This window comes from Talpa occidentalis, unplaced genomic scaffold, assembly GCF_014898055.3.
Source record: "Talpa occidentalis isolate TD23 unplaced genomic scaffold, MPIMG_talOcc4v2.1 talOcc4.12, whole genome shotgun sequence".
NCBI lineage: Eukaryota > Metazoa > Chordata > Mammalia > Eulipotyphla > Talpidae > Talpa > Talpa occidentalis.
In genome coordinates, this window is record NW_023601212.1 from 52447805 (window position 1) to 52475751 (window position 27947).

Sequence of the window (27947 nt, forward strand, 5' to 3'; positions counted from 1 at the left end):
CAGCTTACTTTGAAAATGCCCGCAGTGTGCCTGGTGACACTAGAGGACAGAGTCCAAAGGCAAACCTAGAGGAGCTGCTCTTGTGGTTTACCCCGTGTCCCAGGCTAATATTTTCTCTAAGTTTTGCTTCAGAGAGGGCGGGTGACTGAAATAATGGCCAGTAATCCTACGCTGACCAACTCTGTTTTGTCAGATAGCCATTGCCATCTCTTCACCACCATGGGCAGGCCTGGTGAAGAGAAGTTTGTCTGGACACCAGAGAAGGCTGTGGTGTGTTCACCTGTGTCCCGACTGTCAGGGTTCCCAGCTCAGGAGGGGGTGTGGGGGTTGCAGCCCAGCATGCAGGTGCTCGTGCAGTGCAGGGGGCACATGGACCTGACCTCGTGGCTCTGGTTGGGCTCTCGGCCCAACAAATGCATCAGAAGGCTTCCTTTGCTCTCCTGTCTTAGAGCATTTGCAGAGTGGAGTCCACTTCTCAGGCAGTATTTGCCAAAAGCATTTTACAGGCTCAGGTACTGACCTCAGGAACCTGGGCTTTTTAAGACCAAAGGTTTGAGAGAGATGCTGTCGAATAGGGTGAACAGACCCATGTCTGCAGCACTGTTGTGTGTGTGCACCTGGATGTGGGGTATCTAGAATGATGGGGACAGCATTTCTCAGAAGCTCAAGGAAAACGGGACCCACTATTGAGTAAGCATTGCTGTAGTAAAATTGCAAGAAAAATCTGTGGATCTGAACCCCTTCTGTTGTGTCATTCATTCATCCATTGATCAAACATGTCCCAGGCCTTGTTTTAGTTCTAGAAAGTAAATGATGTAGAACAAAATGTCCCCACCGAGCGTCTTCCTCACCCGGGGCCTGCTGTGGGGCCCGCACACGAGGGGGTTATGGCTCTGTGGAAATCCGGCTTCAGCACTGTGCTGCCCCAGGCTCCTGCAGCCTGGACCTGGTGAGATGGGACGCAGTCACCCAGGTTGATGGTCATACCCTCCTGCTTCTCCTCCTTCTGTCACCAGAGCTGTGGCCACCCAAAGGCCTAGATTCACCCAGCTACAAATGATGTCACGTGTAAAGTACTGAGGGTCCCCCTAGAAACGGATGCAGCAGAACCCACACCGGGGGCACCAGGTGTTGCTCAGCACTTTCACATCCAGCTCCAAGGGGTGTCGCACCTTCCTCCTCCTCCATGGATGCTCACTGCGCCCCCCCCCATACCCTGGTGCTCCTGCACTGGGGAGGGGCTGCCCTGCCACTTCCTCCCTCTCTTCTGGTCCCTCCTCCCTCTCCATCCCACTCTGAAGGCGTGTGGGCTCCTCCACCAGGAAGGCTGACGTCCTCAAATTCCGTATCTCCAGTGGCTCGCAGTCTGAAGTTCTCCAGTCTGAAACTCTGAAACTCTCTCCAGAGTTTGGTGTGGGTTTGGGTGGGCTCCCCCAGCCCTGGATCTGCTGCTCCTCCAAGACCCCAACTGCCCACGTTCACATGCGCAGGTGGGTGAAGCTCCTGGGTATGTGTGATGGTTCATTCTCCTTCCAGATGTCCAGTGTGTTCATGATAAGGGGGAAGAAAGAGAAATGACCCACACCTCCATGACGCTGACGTCGGTCCCTTTATCTTGTCTCACATGTTAATCAAAAGCTATTTGGAGGTCTATGTACATCCTCACACGCCCCCTCCAAGACTGCAACTCAGTGACATTTAAGACAAGCTGTCATCGTCCTTTATTTTGGAAGCTGTGATGTTACTGTTATTATTTCAACCCTGCCGTTTGCTCCAAGCAGGCCAGTGACGCAGAAGATGACGTGCATGGCAGGGGACACGCAGGCCAGTACCCACAGTGACATCCTCAATCAGGACAAGAATCAAATTTCCCTGAGAGTCCCTCTGAAAAAGCGACTACTGAGACCACAGCGCACAGTACCCCAGGAGAGGTGAAGGAACCGCAGTGCGTCTTTGTGCATCAGGCTGGTGAGGGGGTGACAGGGGCCAAAGCAGGATGAGCCCCAGGAGCCACCCCTGCACCTCCACCCCAGGTCCCTAGGGGGAGGGGGCACTGAGCAGGCCTGAAGGGGGCCTCCAGGGGGAGAGGTTGGTAGGGGGTGGGGTCAGGACAGGATACAAGGGCCAGGAAGGACTGGGGGTGTGGGGGTGTGGGGGTGACAAGGAGGAGAATGTCCTGCATCAAATAGGAGTCAGAGAAGAAATCACAAGGAGAGGACGTCATATCTGGACTCAAGTGATGATGACAATGACTACACTACAATAAACAATCTCTTGCAGCCAGGACAGTCTACTTGGGTGACAAGCTGTCAGTCTCTCAAGATTATCTGTCATTCCACAACCTGGTTGTGTGATCTTTAGTCACACACACAAGTGGGACAAATAGATGTTGACACTGATTGAGCTTTCAGAGCTCTACAAAGAGCTAGTTCATTTTATTTATTTTTTTTAAGATTTATTTTTATACAAGAACTGGGGTACAGGCCAGAGGCACGGGAGGGTGAGAGGATTCACCAAAGACAGAGCGGGAAACAGAACAGACAGACTGATGAAATACACTGCTGAGGGGAGCAGCAGGCGCGACTGGCGAGGTCTGTGGCACCATGTGGGATTCTCGCCAGCCGACCGGCCGGGATCAAACCCGCACTGTGGAGGCTGCAGACAGCTTCACAGCATGCCACTCAACCCGCTGCACCACTGGGGAGGCCCAGAACTAGTCCATTTTAAATGATGGCTTCTCGCTCCTCCTGGGGTCACGGGACAGTGCCCATCATCCACCCCACAGGCACCAGGGGTCAGGAGGCTGTGTCCCTCACAAGTGCCTCAGGAGCAGCAGATCCAGGGCTGGGGGAGCCCACCCAAACCCACACCACACTCTGGAGAGAATTCCAGAGTTTCACCAGCCTGCAAGTGTGGGTAATTTCTTCAGAAAGTTCTTCTGGAGACAGTGACAATTTTTGGGTGCAGCCAATGCACACAGGAAATAGGGGATTTGTGAGGAATCATTGCTGGGGTAGTGGTATCTGCAGCCCAGAGGGAACCCCAAGGACTGTGCAGAAGAGCCCTGGGGTCACCCGCCCAGGGGGGCCAAGTCCTCCATGGGGTTGCTGCTCTCGTGGGCATGATAACCTGGCAGAGTTGCTCACTGCCCTGGCTGAGGGAGTCTCAGCCAACTTAGAAAGGCAAAAGCTGGTGCTGAAATTGGGAAGCCCTGAGTGGCTGTTAAGCAACCTAAGTATGTTAAGGAAGGCCAGCGAGTCTCTTAAAAATCACCTGTGGGTGATGCCCGGCTCACGACTGAGAGAGGGTAAGTTGTTGAGGAACCCATCCTTGGGGGATGGGTGGGGAACATGGCTTGTATGGAGCCCACAGCCAAAAAGGGGACCCAAGAGAGGCCACATGTGGAGCTTGTATCCACGGATCCCCCACCCATGTGCTTGTGCAGTGGGTTGGCCTGAGTGCAGGGGTCTGTGTGTCGCATTGGTGGCTATGAAGGTCGAGTGTTTGAGCAACTGCAGACAGAAACCCTGAGGATTGGGCGATTACCCCTAAAGTACAGCATCGCCAATCCAAGAGTGAGCGCATCCTGGGGGTGGATGCTGTGTGTGGCTTGTGGCCAAGACTACAGCCGGATGGTTCCCCTCCCTTGTATGAGCAGTGCCTTTGGCAGCAGAAGTGGTGGATCATCTGCTGGTGCCAATAATTGTCTGTTGCCACTAGGTTGGTGCCCTGCCTGGACTTATTTATGTTCTGTTGTATTGTTTCATTATTCCGTTGTATTTTCATTTGTGGGCCAAGGCTGCTGTGTTTGTGTTTGTTAAAGGAAACTTGTACTTACTTGTATATAGATTGTATGGCAGAAGACCGTGAGGAGTTGGATTGTAGGGTAAATGGTTTTTCAGGCTTTTCTGCCCTCCCACCATCAAGATTGCCCTGCCGGATGGGGCACCCACAATTGCTACATTGTTGCAAACTATATTGTTTACTTCTGTGGGCCTTGGGAGGAGTATTGAGATAATCACCAAGAGAAGCAGAAGCAGTAGAAAAGCAGAGAGGCAGGTGAGAGAAGGGGAGACAGAGGCCAGAGAAGCCCAGAGTGAAGGGGGCCTGCCTGCCTCCTGGCCCCCTGGCCCCTCTGCCTGCCGTGTACCTGGTTGCTGCAGTGCATGTAAAGCTCAATAAAAGCCTGAGAAAGCCACTGAGGTCTTCACGATTCTCCTTTACCTGCCTGCCAGATCATAGATAACCTGCACTGTGACTATCCTGCCCCTACAAGTCCTAGCCACATTCAGAAGTGGTCCCCACAACTTCCTAAACAATAATCAGCCCCGCCGATCCCCAGACCTGCCATAGCACTGCGTGTGGGCGCTCCAGGCTCTCACGGTGGGCACTCCAGGGGATGTCGGTTCCCCGGTTCCCCGATACAGACTCTGAGACTCAGGTAAAACTGGGAGGTTTATTGGGGTGACACTATGAGAGACAAAATCATAGGAGACAGGATGGGCAGGGAGAACATTCAGCTCATAGGGCAGACTCCTGGATGAGTATAGAACCACCTGTGTCCTGGGGCTCACAGGTCTTTCCAAACGCCTGGTAGACTTGAAAAGCAAAGACATTTGGCATTAATTCACAGCGACCTTCAGGGGTTTTTTTGTTTTTTTAAAGATTTATTTATTTATACAAGCACTGGGTACAGTCAGAAGCTCGGGAGGGTGAGAGAATCCACCAGAGCCAGAGCAGGGAGCAGAACAGGCAGAAGGACTGAAGTACACTGCTGAGGGAAGCAGCAGGCGTGGCAGGAGAGGTCTGTGCGCCATGTGGATCACTGGGGGCTGGGGATAGAACTGGCACTGCAGAGGCTGCAGGCAGCTTCGCGGCCCAGCACTCAACCGCTGCGCCACAGGGGAAGGCCCGCGACCTTCAGTTTTATATGAGTCTGTCTTCACCTCCTGCCCTCTGATGAGCCCTTCAGTGTGTGGCTGCATCTGAGTGTCACCTGCAGGAAGGAAAATTGCTTTCTGATCTCGGACCCAATATCTCTGAACTCACACATTTCCCCAATTATCATTGCTAGCTTTCAGGTAGAGGTGATGCTCAATAGAAGAATTTCCTGGCTTTATATTTAGTCTCAGGAATCTGAGTGTCAGGGCCTGAGTGTTTCCTGCTTAGATTTACTGCTTGGGCTTGAAGAACATCATTTGATGACCTGGGAGGAGGCCTACTGTCAACCTGCAAGCATGAGGAGTGACCTACGTGTGCCTGAAATTCTGCAGGAACTGACTGCAAGGACGACCCTCGTGTTCTCCTCAAAGACCCCATTCCCACATGTCCCCTCTCACAGACAGCGCTGTTTGGCTCTGAGTCCACCCCCACTGAGACTCGGTGCCAGGGGTTGAGCACGGGAACACAGGCAGTGAGCCCAGATGCCCTGTGGTCAGTTTGGGGAGATGCAAACTGACAGGCAGGGTGGGGACCAGAGGAGGCAGGGGTGTGGTGAGAGGATCCAGCAGGGGCAGGGCCTGATCAAGCTGGGACCCTCCAGGCTGTGACTCAGCGGGAGCCTAGGCAGCTGCCCCTCTGGTCTGGCCCTGACCTCACCCGGAGACTCATGGGGCACACTCAGCAGACAGAGCGTCCTGAAGCACAGACAATGAGCCCAAACCTCCGGGGCTACTCGCACAGAGCAGGACCTCAGAGCCAGGGTCATGACTGGAGTGTGGCTCGGGCCCTCAGGGCAACAATGACCTCTTGAGGGGACACTTGCATTGTCCACAGCTATCACTGAACAGGTTGGAGAGAAGCTGGACCTCACCTGCCCCCACTCTCTCTGCTCAAGCTGCTGACCTAGCAGGGTGACCTCAGCTTCTAAATGGAGCCAGTCAACTCCCACTGTCACCTCCTCCCTACTACCTTCTCCCAACACCCCTGCCCTGTGAGTGTCAGTCCCTGTTTTGTTCTCTGGGCATTCCTGGCCCTCCATTGAGGGGGTCACCATCTCTGTGTCATTCACTGAGGTCTCTCTCCATAGGACCCCTGAGCTCCCAAAAGTTAGGGGTGCACCTCATCCCTCCCAGCACCCAGCACAGGGTATGTGGATATGCTCATCAGCACACCTGGTATCTCAGCCTGTTTCCTTCTCCACAAGAGACACCAGCTGCCCAGCACACTGCGGGCCAGTGGCCAGCCCAGCCTGTGTAAGTTCTGAGGACTCAGCAACATCACACCAACCTGAGGGAGGCTGACCCTGAATACGCTGTTCAGACCAACTCATGCTCTTCAGACCCTCTTACCAAGTAGTGGAGGCGGAGGTCCCGCAGAAATCCAGGGTGGCTAAATGTCCAGGGGGAAATCCAGGGTGGAGGAAGTGGGGCTGACAAAAAAACAATCATTGTCGGCACAGAGCTGGGCAGGGGGTGTGGCACCCAGGATGGCCCAGAGCAAGGAGGGCCTGTTCTTGGAGGCACATTTACCTGTGGGGTAGGAGGGAAAGGAGTGTAGAAATGACCCAGCAAAGCAGCAGCAAACAAGGCTGAAATCCAGTAGAGCAGGACTCACCTCAGCACCTCCCCTACCCCAGGTCCAGAGGGGATGGGGCAGACAACTTCCCTCCCTCTGGGTCCTGCTGCGCTTGGGGTCACTGGCTGTCACCTGACTATACCCCTGTCACCACACAGCACTGCCTGTGTCTGCACGTGGGAGGCCCCGGGGTCCGGCCCAAGTGTCCACAGAAGTAAGGTCCCCGGACAAGGCAACACATCCCAGGTCGGGGGCATCTGTGGCCAGGGCCACCCAGCACCCCTCGTCCTCCACGCAGAGGCTGGGCGGATGTCTGAGGACCCAGAGGAGACGGGGATGAAACCCGGCTCACATGGGGTCACAGCTCCTCCTGGAGGAAGTGCTGCCTGCTCCCCCTCTCGCCCTCTGCTTCCCTCCCTGACAAAGGCGTCTCCTCACAGGAGGTGCCTCCCAGGGCACAGAGCCCTGGGGCTGGGGTGCCTGGAGCCTGAGGGAGGGACGGGCTTTCTGACAGGAACAGCATGGCCTGTGGAAGACACTCAGACTCAGCTCCGTGTGCTCAATTCCCAGATCATTCTGAAAGTGAGAGCACCGTGAGGTGCAGACTCCCGTTGGGACAAAGGCGGGCATTAGGAACACGTGTGCTTTGGTCTAGGCGTTGTGTGCGTGTCCTCGGCCAGGATGAGGAATGTTACGGCTCTGACAGCCCCAGGACCAGCGGGCCCTGCTCTCCAGAGCACTTCAGTGACGTTGCTGGGAGCTGGCCCTGCGGCTCACTACCCATTTCAGTCTTCACTATCTCAGCTCCAGGGCCCATTTTCTACCGCAGATACGTCACCTCTGACACTTGAGAAGATTTGGGGCCAGTGCACAGGGAAGGAAGTCTGTTTAGCCCTTCCCCGCAGAGATGGCTCAGTGATCTGCCACACGAAATTCCCTCCATCCCTGAGAACATCCTAAGTGCGCAGGACGCACCCTGTGCTGTTCCCTCCCACACCGGTGAGGGCCCAGCACAGGAGCTGCACAGACTGTGCCGCAGCCCCAAAAGGAGGGCCCTGAGCAGCAGCCACTTTCCTGTGTCTGGAGCCAGCAGCCCCGCCCACGTGGGAGGCAGGAAGGGTCAGCTGTGGGGACAAAGCGTGGACGATGTGTCATCCTCCTGTGCTGTGCCCAGAAACTCAGCATGAATGGCCCTCACTCCTCGCCTCTAAGCACTGATGGCTTCTGGGGGCGCAGCCGAGGTGGTGAGTGAGAACGGAGCAGCCTGTGGGCTTCTGGGGAAGCAAGTGACACTGTCAAGATGTCACGGAGCACAGAGCCAGTGGTGAGGCCAGAGACAGTGCTGCACACAAAGAGAGAGTTTCCAGAAGAGCTCGTGGAGAATACCTGTAGAAATGGCCATAGGTTTACCTTGCCCTTCTCTGCGTCCTCAGCTGGCACAGAGTTGCCATCACTCACGGGAGCTGCACCAGGTCCTGAGTCTGACAAAGACCACAGAAGTGACAGAGGTGTATTGGGACTTGCAGAGATGGTGAGGAAACCCTCCTTGCCTTCCCCCATTACCCTCCATTGTCCCCACATTCAGTCCCTTCTCAGGATATGGGGCTCTCCAGGAGCCTCACTGGCCCCAGAGTCCAAGGGGGACAGGAATCACCCCAGTCCCCTGGGTCAGACGCTTTCTCTCAACTTCATCACCCAAGTGGGAACCTGTCAGGGCTCACCTAGTTGGAGTCTGGCACAAAAACAGAGGTTCCCCAATGCTTGGCAAGACAAATCGCCATTTCAATGTAGGTTAAAGAAAAAGTATGATCATAGATGGGGAAATACCAATCCACATCAACAAGAAAAGGGGGTTCCTCTTTTTGAGGACACAAGTGGATTATTCCACCTTTCAGGCTCTACGTGAACTGCCTTCCATAGGAGAGCTGGCGTAATATAAATATTTATGAAAAGAAATGCACTAAAACTAAGATGAAAGTGGGCGCAGACCCAGAGAGCCACAGGGTGGGGGGTACCTAGAAGTCAGTGACCTGGCACCCCTTTGAAACAACCATTTGCTTAACAGGGACTTGGGATTTGCCAGACAAGATATCGATTGCACAGAAGCAAGAAGGACTTGGTTTGGTTTGGAGGCAGGAATGAAGCATGACAATGAGCATCACATTGTGCTCCTTACCTCTCCCTGGAGGGTTCTGCCTCCCAGGTTCTGCAGCGGCTGCTTTCTCCTCCACATTTTCCACGATCTCTAATCTTGAAGATAGAACAAACTGGTCATCCATACAAATGACCAAACCAAGTGCTTTACTAGACCTGAAACTGTAGTTGAGGACCTCAACTCCACCCTGAAGCAGAATCACCACAGCCTGCTACCTGCTTGGCTAGTGGGCGGCTTCCCTGCGCTGCTCCTGCATCTCCACTCCATCTGACACACCAGGACCTGTGGGGAAACACAGCCACTGATCAGGCCCAGTACAGTGCAGAGAAGGGGGGAAGGAGAGTCAACTTACCCATTTCTCCTGAGCCTTCCTTCCAGCCCGATCCATCGAAACTGATCCTTGGAGCCTGAGCCTTTGAGCCTTCAAGCCCTGGAGCCTTCTTCTCCTGCTGGGCAATCTGAAAAGAGCAACACAGCCAAGCCCTGGGGTTAGGTCCCTGGGGCTTTGCAAACATTTGTTTGAGGAGCAGGAGGATTGTCTGTGGGGAGAGGCAGGTTACCTGGAGTTGATGAACAAAGTCAGCTTGCCTCAGTTTTTCTGCAGTTTCTTCAGTTTCTTGCCTATTATGTTTGATTTCATTAGAGAAAGCATAATATTAAGAATCATTTAAAGTCATTTCCCAAGTGCCTATTAACCTTCACATCTATTGTTCCCTAATACAATTGACCTATACACAGAAAACAATTTTTCAAGGTTATAAACACACTGTGGGGTCAAAGCTTTTTGATGCATCATTTCCTTATTTACTGTTTGATGCCCACCAGATTCTCAGCCTGTGTAACTTACTTACCCATCTCAACATTTCGCTAATTGATCATGTCCTCAATAGCTTGTCTCATAAAGCTCTAATCTCCTTTGATTTATATCCCTATCATATTTGCCAGAATTTCGAAATTCTAGGTCCATCAAATGACAAAAGCATATTTACGGATATGATTCACCCTACAGTGAGCTGGTTTGTTCGTGATTATAAAAATTACACTGTCCTCAGAGACATTTGTATGAACTAAAAGGCTAAGAGCATTGGGGGATCAAGAAATATTTATGAACTTATTTTTTGTTGTTCTTTGTAGAACAACTTTTGTTCCTTGTGTTGTGTCTCTATATGACTTCTGAAACTTTGCTGATATCACTAAACATCCTGAGTCTAAACATTACAAGTTTAAAAACAAAAAGCCGGGATTTCTTGACCTGCTGGTATCTACAAACTCACTTGTATTTTTCAATTTCTTGAAGAATTTCTTTCAGTTTCATCTCCAGAGCTACAAGCTCCTTCTCCTTTTTCTCCCTTTCACGCTGCTTCCATTTCAGCATCCTGAATTGGGAAAGACAGAGATGATGCCCAGCACCCCTCTCGAAATCCTGCCTTTCCCAGCTCAGGGCCTGGATTGCAAAGCCCCCTCCTGCGCTGGCCTCTGCTGTGCCCTCTGCAAACTCGGCTTTTCCTCACAGTCTCCACCAGCTCATTGCTCTTCAGTCATCAGGACAAGGGCGTGGGGTGCCTCCCTGTGCTGGGGCTGCTGTTTGAGAAGGTGAAGGCTTTTTCTTTCAAACTGGAAACATACACGTGAAATTTCCACCTTGAAATAAAGGGGATGCCTGTCCAACTCACGACAACCACATACATTAGGGCAAAGAAGGGGATCCTACCAGTCCGCATCTCCGAGGGGAGCCTGATTATCAAGCCCAGGCTGTGCTTATGCAGGACAAGTAGCTATGAAGACAGTCTTACAGGCTGGGACTTCCCGAGCCCTCTGCCATCAGCCCCACATAGTCTGAAGGCTCGGGAGCAGAGCTTTGCCTCCTACTGCAAACACCTTGTGGGAGAAAAGGTCCATCTTATTGCTGCTAGGATGTACTGAAATATAAAATGCTGGAAACTGTCCCTTAGTCAGGGTATTATCTCTAGGAAGCAATTTCAAATGGACAACAAACAGCTTCAGGGCGTCAATTTCCTTTACCAAGACCCAGATCACAGCTAGTGTGGGCAGCAATGAGCTGTGGCTGGGAATCCTTCCTTTGCTCTGCCGCCCTCAGACTATTTTTCTCATGCTGCTGACTCCAAGCTGACACTCTATTAACTGTATAGATTGACACACAAAATAATAAGGAACCGGGACAAAGTAAGCACTGAAGAGAGAAGAGGACACACACTTCTTTCTAGCCTCCCTACTGTTCCTGCAGCAACCGCTTCCTATAGTGACTGCAGTACTTATGGCTTTGCTGTTTACATGCCCACATTACATGCCCACAGAAAAAGATCACAGAGGAAGGAAAGTTGGTGGGGACATCATCCCCCTACCCTAGGCTTGGCAAGGAATCACACAATAGCTGAGTCTTGAGGAAAGATAAGGAACAATTTTACTCTAGAACATGGATGGGGGGTGTAAATTCCTTGATTTATCCCTAAGAATAAAAAATAAAAGACAGAAATGACAAAACAAGAAACATCTAACTGAACCCAATGGTTAGCTCTCTCCGGAGAGCTGACAGAGAGGAGGAGGCCAGGAGCAAGGCCAGCCTGGCATGGGAGCCATGGGCCCCAGCCTTTGTCACTGTAATCTGGCCCAGATGCTGATCTGCATGCACTGAGGGCCTGTCTCTACCTGCATGGGCATAGAAGGCAAACAGGGTAGACCAGGGTCTGCCAATAAAGCTGAGCCCTGAGAACCCACAGGCTTGGCTGGACCCAGGAGAGTCACTGGCTCGGAGCAGAGGTGGACAAGCAGTACCCTGGCCTTTACCGGGTGGGTCCCGCGGTGAAGATCGACGCTTCAGGCTGTATTAAAGGGAGTAGCACAGCTGACTCCTCCGACCACCTGCCAGAAATAAACTCCTATCTTTCAGCAGTAGCATAATTTTTTTGAGATATAATTGGCTCAATACCTAGCACTGAATAATCAAGGAGCTGACACAGGGTTCACCGGGACTAAGTGGTGGTTGGAAACCTAGAGATAAGGTTAGTGGACCAGAGGGATCCAGATAGGAGGTGGCTAATGCTGGCATCTCCTCCTCTACTCCAAACACACTGCAGACAAGAATGAGACCCAATCAGAATAGAAAGAAATATGCAGATTGTGCAAATAAAAGTAGGAAGACAGGCAAGATGCTGTACTGAATGAACCTGGCAAAAAGAGAGTAGAACCATTTTCAAAGAAATGCAATGACGGCCCGTTGCACACAAACATCCAGACAGCGTCTTGGTAACCTTGACACAAAAGCATCTTACTCTTCAAAGGTTGTGATCTTCATATTTTGTGTTTGTCCTTTTTTTCTTGTCATATAAATTTTTTCCATTTTCTCTTCCTTTAATTGGTCAAAGTAATCACAGTCCTCTGCCAATTTCTTTGTCGTTTCTGCAAAGGATAAAGTCCTGGTGTGTGAGCACAGGTACTGGGGAGAGGACAAAACAGAGAACACTGATGGCAAGAAGCCATCCTTCCTCTCCCCAATGCAAATGCCCTTGAAGACTTGGTGGTTTCCTTTCAACAGTCACACACCTTTCATCAGCTGCCTCTTCCTCTGGGACCTCAGTTTGGCCTGGGGCCAGTCAGTCCTTGCAGCCTGTGAGTATAAGACAGAGATGAAGAACAATATTAAAGTAATGATTGTACAAGGTGACTGTATGAAGCAGGAAAGGATAGTGCACTTGACATGGTAAATACTGAACAATAAAATAAAACAGAAAAACAAAGGCGGAGCATCCCAAGTGCAGGTGAGAAAAGGAGTCAGGGGCCGTGGAAGGTGAGATGCAGGTGTGTCAGGAGTCAGGGGCTGTGGAGGGTGAGGTGCAGGTGTGTCAGGAGTCAGGGGCTGCGGAGGGTGAGATGCCAGCGTGTCAGGAGTCAGGGGCTGTGGAGGGTGAGGGGCCTGTATGTCAGGCACCAAGGAGTGTGGGGGCATGCCCAGACTGTGCACTTCCAGGAGGAAAGGATCCCATGCAGACCATCCCAGCACAGGGTGGAAAGTGAGCCCACCACAGACTGAAGCTTCCCGCTCACCTGAACTGCGCTGACTGCAAACCTCGTGTGCCTGAGCAGACCCGAGTGGGACCAGCCTGCCTTTTCTTACACACACGGGAGCTTCTGGCAGGTCTCCTCCCCCTGCACACAACCCAGGGTCCGTGTTCCCCACACTGCAGCCCTGCAGCCTCCAATAAACTTGTGATGGACAGATGACTGGATGACAAACGGAACACGAGGATTTGAACAGCAATTCAACAGCTGGAGAATGACTCTTCAGAACGGCGTTCGCTTCCTATAAAACTACCCCAGGGCACACTGCTAACCCTCTGTGCCACAGCAGAGGGGGTGTTGTCCAAAACGGCTGCATCTTCACCTCTTCTATGTGCACTGGGTATTTCTCATGGCAGAAGGCGGCACTGCAGGAACATTAGTCATGTTGGGAAAATGAAACATCCTCCGGGTCTCTGAACTGAGTGTCCTCAGGACATTAGTGCTGGAAAGTACAGACCAACGTTCAGCACCTGCTCAGCTTCCAGACTCCACACTCCACTGTGGAACGCGCAGGAGAGGCTGGGCCTGGATTCTCCCAGAGTCCAAGATCATTGAAAGTACATTAGAGGGCCTCTCTGGTGGAGCAGGCGGTTGAGCGCTGCACTGTGAAGCTGTCCGCAGCCTCTGCAGCACGGGTTCAGTCGTGGCCAGCTGGCGAGAATCCCACATGGTGCAGCAGACCTCTCCTGTCTCACCCGCTGCTCCCCTCGCAGTGTATTTCATCAGTCTGCCTGTTCTGTTCCCCGCTCTGTCTCTGGTGAATTCTCTCACCCGCCTGTGCATCTGGCCTGTACCCTGGTTCGTGTATAAAAATAAATAAATCTTAAAAAAAAAGAAAAGAAAAGAAAATACATTAGAGTAAAACTCTGAAGCCAAGCTCTTACCAAGTCCTGATTCCAGACGTTTTATTTCTTTGACTTTGGTATGTAGAATGAGTGCTTTGCAGGATGTTACTCACATCTTCATAACGTCTCTGAATTTTACTAATATTCTCCTTCAAAAGAGCTCATTGAATCAGTAATCGTCACTCAGTACTTGCTCTTCTAGTTTTAAAATGGAATCCAGGCAGCCAGCAAAGGAGTTTGCCTCAAGTTTTAGTTCATCATCAGAGAGCAGCTGTTTTCTCTCTTGCTTTTATGAAGACATTTTTGGACTCACTGTTCTATATAAATATACAAAAAATGGAAGCCAGGACCTCCTTGGTGGCCTAGGGGTTAAGTCAGCGCTATCACCACTATGATCTGAGTTCGATCCCTGGCCAGGGAGCTGAGCCACATGGCGCAGCAGACTCTCCTGTCTCGCCCACTGCTTCCCTCAGCAGTGTATTTCAGTCTTTCTGCCTGGTCTGCTCCCCACTCTCTCTGGTGAATCCTCTCACCCCCTGCACTTCTTGCCTACTTTCCAGTTCTTCCATGCAAAAGTAAATAAAATTTAAAAATATATATGAAAACGAGGCATCCAAATTCAAAAACAATGATAATCCCAGATAAATCTGCCTTCTAGAGTGTGATTCCCTGCACATGTACAGGAGTCAAGAGTTTACGCTTATCTCCTTTGCTTTCAGTTTGAACTGTCTATAGAATAAATGAATTAGAGCCACAGTGGGGAAGAAGAGACATGAAAATGCCGGCCCTACCACAGGGGAGGTCACTGAAGGTGAATTCACCACAAAGAATGAAAGGACAAGGACACCTCCTGATCACAACTGCTCAGTTCTCCGGTCAGTTCTCTGTTGTCGTTTCTTACCTGGTTGATGGTGTCCGCAGTCTTCTGCAAGTTGCCTAAAAAAAGATACAACATCATCTGAGATACTGGAGAAGGCCAGTTGATGACAACTCAGCCTGCGCATCAGAGGCAGAGGTGCGTGACCTGGCACTGTGACTGTCATGACCTTTTCCCTTTCCTGGAGCTAAACCAAGTTTTAGTTAGTGGCACTTTATACCTAAGAAACACTTACTCGATGAGATCCCTGTTAAACTTTTTTTCAATGATGAATCAAAAAAAAAAAAAAAAAAAAAAACCCAAATTCTCACTCATCACAAAGTACATTGTAGAAAATTCAGTGATTACCAAGTTATGTCATCTCAAGGGACAAAACTTAAAATATGCCAACCCACATATGCACATGTCCTGTCTGTGCACTTCCTGCTGCTCTCGGCAGCTCCACGGAAAGAAGCTTGAAAATGCCCATGGATTGGCTGCTCCCAAAATCTAATGGTGCTGGCGGGAGAATGCCCTTCCCTAGAGGAGGCGGGGGCTCAGGAGCACAGGCCTTTGGAGCCAACACAATGGGACACAACGTGCTGTTCACCTCTTAGTGGCTAGAGGACCTGGACTCCTCACAGTCCCTGTACACAAGCATTAGATTGGAGCACCAACACAGGGCACCCCAATGTGGATCGACAACCTGGGAGAGTTCTCTCCCAGACCCCCAGTTCCAGACCCCAGTACAGGCTTGGACTCGTCCTCTGACCACATGGTACAGACTGATCTCTGTTTTTCCAGTGTGAGGGCCCTGAGGAGGTCTGTTTTCCCACCAGCACCAAGTGTCCAACACCAGCAGCTGAGGGCCCTCAAAAGACAGGGCCACTTACTCGGCAGAGTCCATGCAACTTCTGTGGGATGATGAGCCCTGTGTGTCTTCTGCTCACTTCCACTGGCATGAAAGTCTCCTTCCACTGCCGCCACCCAACACATCACTGGAACCTCTGGCGGAGAAACACGCTCCGCCTGGCAACATCTGGCTTCTGCTCTAAGCCTTATTTATTCAGAATGCTGGGTGCACTGCCCTATTTTGACAAGAGCCATTGGATGGCCAGGTGAATGCACTGCACACTTCAGCCTCACCTTCGCTTGATCCTTAGACACTTCTACAGAGAAGTAAACTCATCCTATTCTCTACTCCTTGGTCTCTAACTCCTCCTGGTCTCTTAGCTCACTCAGAAGTGTAAAATTTCAGTGTTCAGAAGCCAATAAAACCTCAGAAGTCACTGTATTTACTTCTAGTTGAATGAAAACACCCAAACACCAGTACTGGGAAAATGTGAGAAAGAAAAAGGAAAGCCTAAGTTAAGGTCTTACCGTGACAGGCTGGAGGATGTATCTAGGGCAGGAACAAACAAAATTATATTTGATGTGAAAACATACTACTGGTATCTATAATTCCTGATGCAATAGTCAAAAGTATCATCCAAAGAAATTACAGACAGTAGGCCTCCCCTATGCTTGGGTAGAATTGTTCTAATGCCCTATGTGTCTTTTGTTATTTCCTGTACGCGCCTACAATAAAGTTTGAGTAAAAATCAGTCACAGAAAAACACTAACGATGATAACTAATAATAAAATTAGACAGTTACAACAATATACTGTAATAAAATGTAAGTGAATGCAGTCTTTCTCAAAATATCTTATTGTAAGTAATATTTGTAGGCCGCAATTGACCATGGGTAACTAAAACCATGTAAGCAAAATGACAGATAAGAGGGCACCATGACCATCATTTTGTTCAGCATAATAAATCCCTCTGATTAAAAATAAGAAAAGATTTCCTATTTAAAACATGGTATCTTACAAAACATTCCTAATCAAGAGCATAAAGTTATGTGACTTATTTTTGATCAAATTATATGCTTACACTTTATTAAAAGAAAGCCAACATATTTATTTATTTTTAAGATTATTTATTTATTTATTTATTTATTTATACAAGCACTGGGTACAAGAAGCGCGGGAGGGTGAGAGAATTCACCAGAGACAGAGCAGGGAGCAGAACAGGCAGACTGACGAAGCATGCTGTTGAAGGGAGCAGTAGGTGCGGCAGGAGAGATCTGCGCGCCATGTGGGACCCTTGCTTGGGGGCTGGGATTGAACCGGCACTGCAGAGGTTGCGGGCAGCTTCGCAACCCAGTGCTCAACTGCTGCACCACTGGGGAGGCCCAACATACTTAATTTTATTAATGGCTGTAGCCAACTTTAATAATAGACCAATGCATCATTTACCTGATTTTTTTATTGGTCAAACCCACTCCACACTGAAGTCTACAACCTGCGATTATTTTCAAAGTTCAAAAAAAAGACAAGATGTAAGAAGAAATGGCAAAATTGTTGTTCCAAAGTATGCCTTTTTCATTCACCAGAAAGCACTTCCAAAATCATGCATGGTGTTGACCATTAACTTTTTTTTTTTTTTTTTAAATAGAGGCATGTTTTATTTATTTATTTATTTATTTTATTTGTTTGTTTTGTTTATACATGCACTGGGTACAGTCAGAAGCGCGGGAGGGTGAGAGAACTCACCAGAGCCAGAGCGAGGAGCAGAGCAGGCAGAAGGACCAAAGTACACTGCTGAGGGGAGCAACGGGCTGCAGGAGAGGTCTGTGCGCCATGTGGGACCCTCCTCCGGTGGCCGGGGGAGCAGCCAGGGATCGAACCGGCGCCGCAGAGGCCGTGGGTAGCTTCGCAACCCAGCGCTCAACCGCTGCTCCACTGGGGAGGCCCGACCATTAACTTTTGAGAAACAACTTTAACATACCAAGTCCTCTGATTTTTTCAGACCACTAAAAACAGGAGGTCTTTTCAAGTGAGAAAGAATGGAAGACAGAGAAAAGGCGCAAGCAATAACAGGTACAACAGAAATATACTTCCCAAACCTGAGTCACACCCCTGGGAATAAACTAAAATCCAGGCAGAACCCAAAATGAGCACCAAGAAAAGACCATTTTCTTTACCCCTAAAACTGTTCCACACTCAAAAAATTTCAGTGATGTTCAGTTACTGAGACCAGTTACAAATAATTTACCAAGATATTGGACTATCATTACAGTGTCAAAAAGTCAGTCTGCATAATGGTCCAGTACGAACTTACATCATGAAGGACAGAGAATCCTGGAATATCCATCAACAGTGTTGCTCATCAACAGTGTGTTCCTTGCCCTTTGTTACCCAACCCCACAGGCCTGGGCAAGAGGCAGGCAGTTTTCTGAGAGAAAGTGTTTCTGATTGGTTGTTTTCTCACTGAGAATATATAGTTGCCTTGCTCACAGAATTATTTCCTAATATTATTAGAATATTTTACAAAGCTGATTTCCATTTCAAACATTAGTGCTCAAGATAGTAATCTGAAAGGAAAAAATTAAGGAGTTGGACTCCTGGTGTCCAGCCTGGCTTCTTAAGAGGTTGAAAGGTGTCACTCCTGATATGGAGCCAAAAAAAAACAAACAACATTGAAAATCAAAAAATCTTCATATAGATCTATGAGAGAACTGATGGCCCAGGACACACTGTTGTCTGCAGAATCAGACAAACACATGGCGGATACAGACAATCACCACTCACAGGAACAGAAGCCCAAGGTCAGAAATCTCTGTAGGCCCCGGAGCACCATGGGAGGGAAACCTCTACTGTCACTGATGCATTCCTAGAGGTTCAGTGTAGGTCAGAAGGAGATTTTCAAATGCCAGGGTGCCCAGTGTTATGGGGCTCTCATGCTTGTGTGGGATTTATCTTTAGGATCCTTGTACTTACTCACAGAGAGTCTTAGAGAATAATCCCTTCATACAGTTGAGTAAAACTCAGTCTATCGCCTAACCAGATAAACATGAAACTTTACATGAGAGGCCTACTTAACTCAGTTCCTGTGTACCACACAAACAGTATCCTTATAAGGCACTGAAAAAAAAAAAGATCACCAATGTGGACAGCAATCTTCATATTTCCAATTAGTATGACAGAGATAATGGAATTACCAGGTTTTGAATTTAAAATTACTACAATGAGTATGAAAATGTGGACAACATGCAAGAAGAGACATGAATACAAGCAGAAACATGAAAATTGGAAGGATTGAAAGGAATTCGAGAAATCCAACATCATAACAGAAATAAGGAGTGCCTTACCACGTATCTTAGAATGATGTGCAGAAATACATCAGTCTTCTCTTCAGAAAGTATGAATCAGTAAAGAATGAAAGGAAATATTTCAAATGGGAAAAGAAAGGATGCATCAATCTAGAATTCTGTATCCAGGAAATTATCCTTTAAAATATATTGCAGAGGGCCTCCCCAGTGGCCCAGTGGTTGAGCACTGGGTTGCAAAGCTGCCCGCAGCTTCTGCAGTGCCAGTTCGATCCCCGGCCACCAGCAAGGGTCCCACATGGTGCAGAGACCTCTTCTGCCTTGCCCGCTGCTCTCCTCAGCAGTGTAATTTGTCCGTCTGCCTGCTCTGCTCTCCTCTCTGCTCTGGTGAATTCTCTCACCCTCCCGCACTTCTGACTGTACATAGTGCTTGTATAAATAAATAAATCTTAAAAAAAATTATATTGCACAGTAAGGAAATTATCGATATTCCAGTAAATTATCCTTCAAAATATACTACAGAGTAAGGAAAATTATCATGAATATTGAGGGCCAGTACTTTATGGTGAGGGGATCAGTTCTTTAAGAAGGCATAACAAACCTCCATTTGTATGCATCAAACAACAGGTATCAAAACATATGAAGCAAACACCAAGATAATTGCTAGAGGAAGCACTGAGTCCACAGGCAGAGCTGGGAACTGCAAAGCCCTCCCTCAGGCCTGGGCAGAGCCAGCACAGAGAAACCCAGGGAGGAAACAGCTGCCCCCAGCACAGTCATCTCAGGGGAACCAACGGCCACCAGCAGAGAGGGTCACCCAGCAACTGCAATCATGAGCTTCTCCAGCCACTGGAACATTTGCTACAATTGACCATATTCAGGACTATAAAACACATCCTCACATATGTAAAGTAATAAGCAAGTGTGGACTCAGACCACAGTGGATTTAAATAAACCAGTAACAGAAAGAGAACTGGAAAACTATGGGAAATTTGCAGATTAAATAACATATTTCTAAAGAATATACAAGTCGAAGCAGGCATCAGTGGACAAATTTTATAATACACTGATCTAAATTGAAATAATAATAGTTATACTGATCTAAATTGTAATGAAAATAAGACATAAATGTTTTGGGTGCTGAATAAACTGTGCTTAGAGAAAATTTATACTAGCGAATGAAATAATGGTTCCACTGACAATGAAAATTCCCATTTTCTTATATTTTTCTATTATGTCTTGTTATATTCTTATCAGTGGACTTGTAAGGCTCACAGGAGAACTCACAGGAAGGATAGCTTTGAGGAGCATCACAGTGTGTCCCACGGAGGCAGCAATAATGGTCCATTTCCACAGAATTCCCAAAAATTTGGACCCAAGATGACAATGGTCATAGACAAGCTGAAATAACATTGGAGAGAATGAGGAAGCTCAAAGGCATTTACAACATACCCACTACCAAATATCGTGTATGGAAACCCTAAACCAGCCTCCTCTGGAGTTAACTTTAGCCAAACATCTCCTCAATGAGGAACAGGAGGAAGCAGATTCAAAGGAACAGGAAATCATTGGTGGTGAGGTGGAGTAGTTTAGGGAGGTGGGAGGTGGGAGTGGGGAGGTGTTTGTGGCAGGTGTGTTTACTATCTTCATGAGCTGATGATTTCATTGCCCATACATATGTCAACCACCTGCAAACTGTACTCATGAAAAAGGCACTATGACACAAAAATGATACCACAAAAATTATGACATGGGCCTCCCCTGGTGGCACAGCGGTTGAGTGCTGGACTGAAAAGCTGCCCGCAGTCTCTGCAGTGCCGGTTCGATCCCTGGCCGCTAGAGAGGGTCCCACATGGCGAGCAGACCTCTCCTGCTGTGCCCGCTGCTCCCCTCAGCAGTGTATTTCGTCAGTCTGCCTGTTCTGTTCTCCATTCTGGCTCTGGAGAATTCTCTCACCCTCCCGCGCTTCTGACTGTACCCAGTACTTGTATAAATAAATAAATAAATCTTTAAAAAAAAATTATCACACAAAAATTATACCACACAAGTTATCGGAAAAAAAATCTGATACACAAATTGTTAGAGATTTTATTTTGCTAACAGACACATTGCAAAGATTTTTAAATACTTAACAGAATTTGTGAAATTTGAAGTTAATTTAAAATTTGAAAAATAAGTACAGACTTATACTGAGTAAGAAGTCTACATTCTTGTATATTCATGAAGTACCTGTATAAAATCCATTGAGTCCAATCCAAAAATATGCTCAAACTGTATGGAAGAATGGGAAAAAGAATTGCAAATGTGCACTAAAGATACAAATGCAAAGATATATAGAGATGTTCATAGATACAAGCTGAGACAGGTGGGCAGTACTGTTAAACATATTGGGATTAGTAGTCCACAAAAAGTAATTCCAGATTATTGTTTGACCCGTATCTAAAATCATTGAGATTTTCATGCAATGCTTAATTCTAACTCACAAAACAGCACAAAATGCCATATTTCTAAAGTACACAAAGATTTCCATAAGAATGATTTTGTACTTTATAACTAAAGCTATTGTTATAGAGCAACCCCGATATTAAACGGGTTCCTGGCTGTGGGTCCTCACCCGCGACTTATGAATACTCTACTACAGACACACGCAAAAGGGTTAATAAAAGGTTTATTTACAAGAGAAAAAGAAATAAGGAAAATGTACAACTCAGGGAGAAAATAGGGAAATAAAGTCTTTAATGCGTCCTACCCGATCCGACGACCTGGAAACCCAAAGTCACTCTCAGAGGTAGACGGACGCCGCGAGCTGGCTGAGGGCCCCAAAATGGAGAGCGCCCCAAAGCCCACATGTCTGCCTTTTGTATCCACCTGGCTGCTTAACCCCACCCTCAGGTCCCAGCCACCTTCCCTTGGGTGGTGATGGGATGTAGAGTTCCCAGTGTCTTTGGCTTTGGCCTGGGGTGGGGGTGGAGTCCACAAAGCCTGTATGGAATTTGCTTTGGGGCAGCCTTTTCCCCCTAACACTGGGGTGGGGGTGGAGTCCACAAAGCCTGTATGGAATTAGCTTTGGGACAGCCTTTTTCCCCTAACACTATGAGGATTGCAGTTAGCTAAAAACAATTCCAAGAAAATAATTCACTTAGCATTTCATTCTTGTACCTAAATCAAACCATATCAACCATGAAATTGAATACAGAATTTCTGGAATGTATGATCACTAAAATAAAGTCATGTATGTCATCTTATAAAAATGAGACTTATAAGTATTTTTAGGAAAAGATAAGCTCACAACGTAACTCACAGTTAATCACCCAACAAGCAATTGCTCTGTGCAAATAAAACCTGTCTAGAAAGCAGCCCGCACGGGGACCATTTCCATCTCTGCCCTCCGGGCTGATACCAGGAATGTGTGCCTGTGGCAAAGGGTCACGGTCCCGGGCTGCCATGTCTGACATGAAGCCGCAGCGCGCTCAGCACAGGTTCCAGTGGGGGCCACATGCACAGGACAGACCATCTGTCAGTGACTGGGCACATCCCCTGCCATGGCCCCTCATTCCACCCGCAGGCTGGCATGTGGGTGCCAGAGTGAGTGGGTGGGCTCCTACCTGGGTGAGATCCAGTGGGGCCACCCACAGCTGAGGTTGTGACAGTGTGTGGTCGTGAGCAAGGGGGGAGGTGGGACGCGCAAAGCAATTTAATTTCTCCAAGTGCTCACAGAAGAAGTTGGAAAGAGCGCGCCACTGGTGTACGGACGTGCAGCCGGGCACAGCCAGCACCTCCCGGTAAAGACTGTCAGCCCTTTCCCGCGACTGAGAAGACGCAGAACACTCTTGGCCTGACTTGGGTAAATCAACACTGAGCACAGCACATCTTACTAAAGAAAGAACAGCCCTCATTCACCTCCCGGCCATGTCACGCCTAGGGATCCCTGTTGTAAACACCCAGCAGGCGGCAGCCCACTCCTCCCACGCCTGCTGGGCTCTCAGGGCTCATCAGCCTGGGGGACCTCAAGAGTCCTTGAGGGTGATGACTCAGAAGTTGCTAGAAGTCAACACGCCAGAGCACAAAGCACAAGTGACATTTCACTTTTGACAAGACTAGAACTATCACCACGCTGGACACCAGTGGCTCCAGGGCTGCCAAACTTACCATCAGGGTAATGTCCTTAGAGGAAAACAAACCCCACAAGGGCTGGACCCCAAACCACATAGTCTGTCCTCAGTAAGATTCCTTCTCTTTTAAAACACAGATCTTGATAATTCACAGACCCCACAATTCCCTCAGTGGAGACTTACAACTCAGTGACTCTCATATTCACAACCTGAAGCTCTAAGTTGCTCCTTTCTGGTTTCTGTGCCGTCACCTGCTGTGTTGTCCACACAGGCTGGCAGGACCCGGGACTGGATGTGCTCGGCTTGGCCAGAGCTCGCAGGCCGGTCCCCAGCTCCCCCCTGAGGTCTTGGTCTCAGGAAGCCCTGAGCTGCCCGCAGGACCCCGTGGACGTGTTACAGGGCAGCCCCTATATAAAACAGGTGCCTGTATGGAATTAGCTTAGGACATCCTTTTCCCCCTAACAGACGCTGTTATTTAACCCCTGGGTGAAAGAGCCCAATACAGAGGGGAAGCAGGCACTTCTGGGCTCTACTTACTTTAATGGTGGAGTGCAAGGGACCCTCAAGCAGGAGAAGCCAGAAGAGCAGCCTCAGCACCCCCATGTCCTTTCCTCTCAAGGGCTTTGAGGTGGACACCAAGCAGCTGGGTGGAGGCGAGGGGGTGTGGTTGGGAGGGTTGAGGCAGGGAGGGAGTGTTGGACACTTGGGAGAAGAGTGGTGTCAGGGAAGGAGAGTCCTAGATTGGAGTGAGGAGGGTTCAACGTCAGTGGTTGAGCAGGTCAGAGGTGGCAGGTCAGAGCTGCAAACCAGTGGGAGTGGCAGGAGCAGGCAGAGAGGGGACAGGGCTCTGTCTGCCTCTGAGTCTTCTCCTGTTTGGCCCCAGCTTTGGCAACGCGGGTGCTTTATACCCTCTCTCCACCAATCCCTGCCTTTGTCCCTGTTGCATCACAGTGGACACCCCGAGTGACCTCATGTGGTGCATGCCCCTCCCCTACCTGGTGCTCCCAACTGACAGTTTCCCTCGGGAGCCTTGGCAGATACTGGGCTCTGGTTCTTCAATCCAGGACCCGGTCCCCTACTCCTGGGCACTTCCATCTTCCTTTCCCAGCAGCAGTGACTGAAAAACATTGTGCAAATGTGGCAGAACTGTCCAAAGAACAAATATGCAAGCAGAATGGCAGCGTTCCCTCCCCTCTCTCATCTTAGCCACTTACCACCTGAAATGGATGGTTACATCACTCATCTCTGTTGCCCCCCACCCCCCACCTGCTATCAAGGGTTTTACACCAGGAATCTAAATGGGTTTTCCAAATTGACTCTCCTTTCCACCCAGAAGCTCAGTAGCTGGAGCACATTCAGTGACCTCTGGGGGCTTGGGGACTACTCCCAGTGAGCTTGGCAGCACCAAGAGTGCTGCATGGGAAGGGCATCCCCATGGGGGGAACCCAGGGACCCAACCCCACTGTGCTCAGCCACCCCTGTCCTGAACTGAATTTCCTAAGGTGCTTGATCTGCAGGACTCAAATACAGCGCACAGCTCAAGTCAGTCCAGGCAGCTCCACATCTTTGTTGCAAACCTCACCACTTCTTATTGTCATGTAAATGTATCATTAACAAAGTATTCTCTCACTGTTGTAATGTTAAGTCAATGTCTTCAATAAAAAAGAAAAAGTCAAAAGGGGAAACTGAACAGGCTACTCAATTACATCCTGAGCTATTGCTGCTCACAGAGCCCCAGGGCCAGGCAGTCCTGATTATCAAGCAGAGCAAACCCAGGGGGACTGGGGCTGACCAGTTGGTGGGTGCTCACCCACCTGCTTAAACTGCAGGACATGACCCAAAAGCAGACACAGGAGAGAAAAGACCCGGACGGGATTCATTAACACGGGGTGAAAAGGCAGAGCTGACAGAGAATTAATAGGAAGGAAAGCGGCCAGAAGTCGTCTGTTCTGCCCCAAATCAAGTCCTTTTGTAACAGGGTGGTCCCCAGGAAAGGGGGAGGTTCCAGATTCCTGCCCCACCCAAGGAAGGGTGGAGCTGAGCAGGAAGAGGAGAAGCTGGTGAAGAGACTAAAGAAGGAAGCAAGATGGAGCCAGGAGACCTGGAGGAGGCGCATGGAGCCTAGAGACATGTGAAGAAACTGCGCTTGTCTTTTGGTCGTGGACTGGGTGACACAAATGTGGGTGAGACCCGTGGGGAGGTGACAATGGCAGCTTTTATCTGGATGTTGATTTTGCTCTTTTCCTTCCGGGCTTGTCCGGTTGTTTGTGACCCTTTGCTGTGGGTCCCCACTGGAAGATGCTTTAGACTTGTGGCAGGCTTTGGGGCCTTGCTCTGGGCCGACCCCATATGGATGGAGTTTTACCCACGAGGGGATGGGTAACTTTGGGTGCTTCATTTAGAAACTAGACTCTTTGCCTCACCTGTATTGTTTCCTAGTTTTTATTAAAGTCCCTTCCCATTAAAGTGTCATATGTTTTGTGTTGATGCGGCGGATGGCAGAACCCATTTAGAATAGGCAGGTTTGCGGGGTTTGGGCTGCCCCTCTCCCTGTCCTATAACACTTTGAGCAGAGACCAAGGTCAAAGTTAAAGTTGATGGTTCCTCCACAGACATTCCCTCCTCACTAGAGGTTTAACTGCTGAAACCCCAGCAGTTTTGTTACAGGGCAGGGAGGGGGCAGCCCAGACCCCGCAAACCTGCCTACTCTACATGGGTTCTGCCATCCATCGCATCAACACAAAACATGAGACTTTAATGGGAAGGAACTTTAATACAATTAGGAAACAATACAGGAAAGGCAAAGACTATAGTTTCTAAATCAAGCACCCAAAGTTACACGTCCCCGAGTGGGTAAAAGTCCATCCAAATGGGATTGGCCCAGAGCAAGGCCCCAAAGCCTGCCACAGGTCTAAAGCACCTTCAAGTGGGGACCCACAGAAAAGGGTCAGAAACAACCAGACAAGTCTGAAAGGAAAAGAGCAAAATCAAAATCAAGACAAAAACCACCACTGTCACCTCCCCACGGGTCTCTCACCTGCATCTGTGTCAGCCAGTCCATGACCAAAAGGCAAGCGCAGTTTTCTTTACGTGTCTCTCTGCTCCATCCAGGTCTCCTGGCTCCAGGTCTCCTGGCTCTCCATCCTGCTTCCTTCCTCAGTCTCCTCTGCAGCTTCTTCTCTCTCTGCTCAGCTTCACCCTCCTTTTTGGGTGGGGCAGGAAACCTGGAACCTCCCCCTTTCCTGGGGACCACCCTGTTACAGCTTGACTTCTCCAAAGCACCAGCAGCATAAGTGCCCTCAAACTAGCAGCTTAATTAACAAACGTCCAAGAAGTCTAAGCACCAAAAGCTCTTTTCACCATTGGCCACACTCAGGGCTGGAGTCAGAGGTTGCTTCTCACAGCTCCTCTCACAGTTACAGAAGGAGAGACCAGAAACAGAAGGGGTGGAAGGCAACCTGACTGGAAGAGGGATAACTGGGTCTGCCTGTAGTGACCCCCACTGAATGGCCAAGTCTGTCTGTTTTCCTGTGGCTATGGGAGGCCGCCAGCACGTGCATTGTGTGCTTGTGGAAATCCGCATGAATCAACGTAGGTGTGTGTTTCTGCATCTGCCAATGGTGGACAGGAGTTTACAGCTGTGCAGCCACCTCTGGGCATCTGTGCCCTTCACTGTGTATGTCTCTCTGCATTTGTTTATTTTTGTTACCTGGTAAGTATGTGTCTGTTGTGCAGATCTGTGTGTGTGTGAGAGCAGTACCTGTGCAAGATTGAGGGCATGTGTGTTCCGGTGAGAGAGTCTTATGTTAGATCTGTGTGTGTCCTTATTATGGCTATGAATTTGAATTTGCTGTCATTTGGGATATTCCTGAATTTATGCGTCTAATGCTCGCCTAGGGCACTTGTAGGGGAGGAGAGATCCTTCTAGTTGAGGTTTAACCTTGCAGAGTAAGGACTGCTAATACATTTGAATTCAAGTGTCTAACAAGGGAAAAGAGCAGGGAAGGGAAAGACCTACTGGCTGTTGGGTTCTCAGTGAAGACACCAGCAGAGTGGGTCAGATGTACTTGCTTCAGCTGGATAAGTCCAGCTGTTTCAATAGGCACCACGGAGATTTCTCCAAACTTCCCCTCCTATTAGACCCTAACTTCTCCTCTAAACCAGAGTGCTAGAGAAACTAAGAGGTTAAGAGTCCTCCAGGAACAGGTTTGGGGTAAAATACTCTAATGCAGAAAGCTAGCAGTTACAGCAAAGGAGACCGATATTATATAAGATAGAAGAGATGGGCTGTCGGTAAGGAAACGTATAAGGTTCTTGGACACATTTCCAATGGGAGTAGATGTGGGAGGCTTCCCCAAACCAACAAGCAATTCTCAGTCATCAGCAGGATATCCAAGAATCCAACTTAATTCTGCTCAATTCTGCCACTGTCTACCTGGAGATGGCAGAAGGATTTACTCTCCCAAGATCGCCCTCCCCTCAGACACCAGTCACCATCCAGAAAGTTCCTCTGGCCCCCTTCTCAGACTTAGGTGCTAGCCAAAAGTACAGGGTGCTACTATCTGTGCTCTGACCACACCTACTCATATAAATCATTGTTCCTACAATCCTCCCCAGGTCCAGCTCATTTGCTAGAGCAACTCACAGAACTCAGGAACTCAGAAACCACTTATTCACTGGATCACTGATTTATTACAAAGTATATAACTCAGGAACAGCCAGATGGAAGAGCTGAGTAGAGTGAGACATAGGGAAAGGCACAGAACCCCATGCCCTCTCATTTGAAAGAGGGGATAGAACTCAGGCCATAGTGGCCATGGTATTGAGACTTAACCCCTAGGCCACCAGGGAGGCCCTTAAAACAATTTTGAAAGAACGCTAGAGATTTTACTTTAATTGAGTAAAATTAAGTATCCTTTTAAAGCAAAATCTAAGACTCCTGACAAAAGGAATAAACAGTCAATATAGGATGAGTGTTGTAATTGCCTCTTGAATGATAGTAACACGATATGAATCCTAATATTTCCCTCAAGATAAAATGCAAATGTAACCGAATATAAATGCCCTTCCCGATGAGTGTGAAGGCAAGTATTTTCCTAGCATTGTTCTCCATAGGGCCTGTCCACCCCTGTGTGGTACTTCACCCAACACTTTAAACAAAACTTACTGTGATCCGTTCAATGCACATTCAATGGTAAAATAACAGAAATGGATGGGCTTTCTTCTTCTCAAAAT

The 27947-nt window shown here is 48.8% G+C and overlaps 1 long non-coding RNA gene across 2 annotated transcripts; it reads right to left on the minus strand.

Moving 5' to 3' along the window:
• Positions 1 to 4645: 4645 nt before the first annotated feature.
• Positions 4646 to 8964, minus strand: LOC119241199 (uncharacterized). Of its 2 annotated transcripts, none has more exons than XR_005124262.2 (5): positions 8887 to 8964; positions 8693 to 8766; positions 7927 to 7997; positions 6291 to 6470; positions 4646 to 4996 (listed from the first exon to the last, which is right to left on the minus strand). It is a non-coding gene; the product is annotated as an uncharacterized LOC119241199 (long non-coding RNA). The 2 variants fall into 2 exon arrangements; XR_005124261.2 differs by having other exon boundaries at positions 4651 to 4996; positions 6291 to 6370.
• Between the last annotated feature and the right edge of the window lie 18983 nt (positions 8965 to 27947).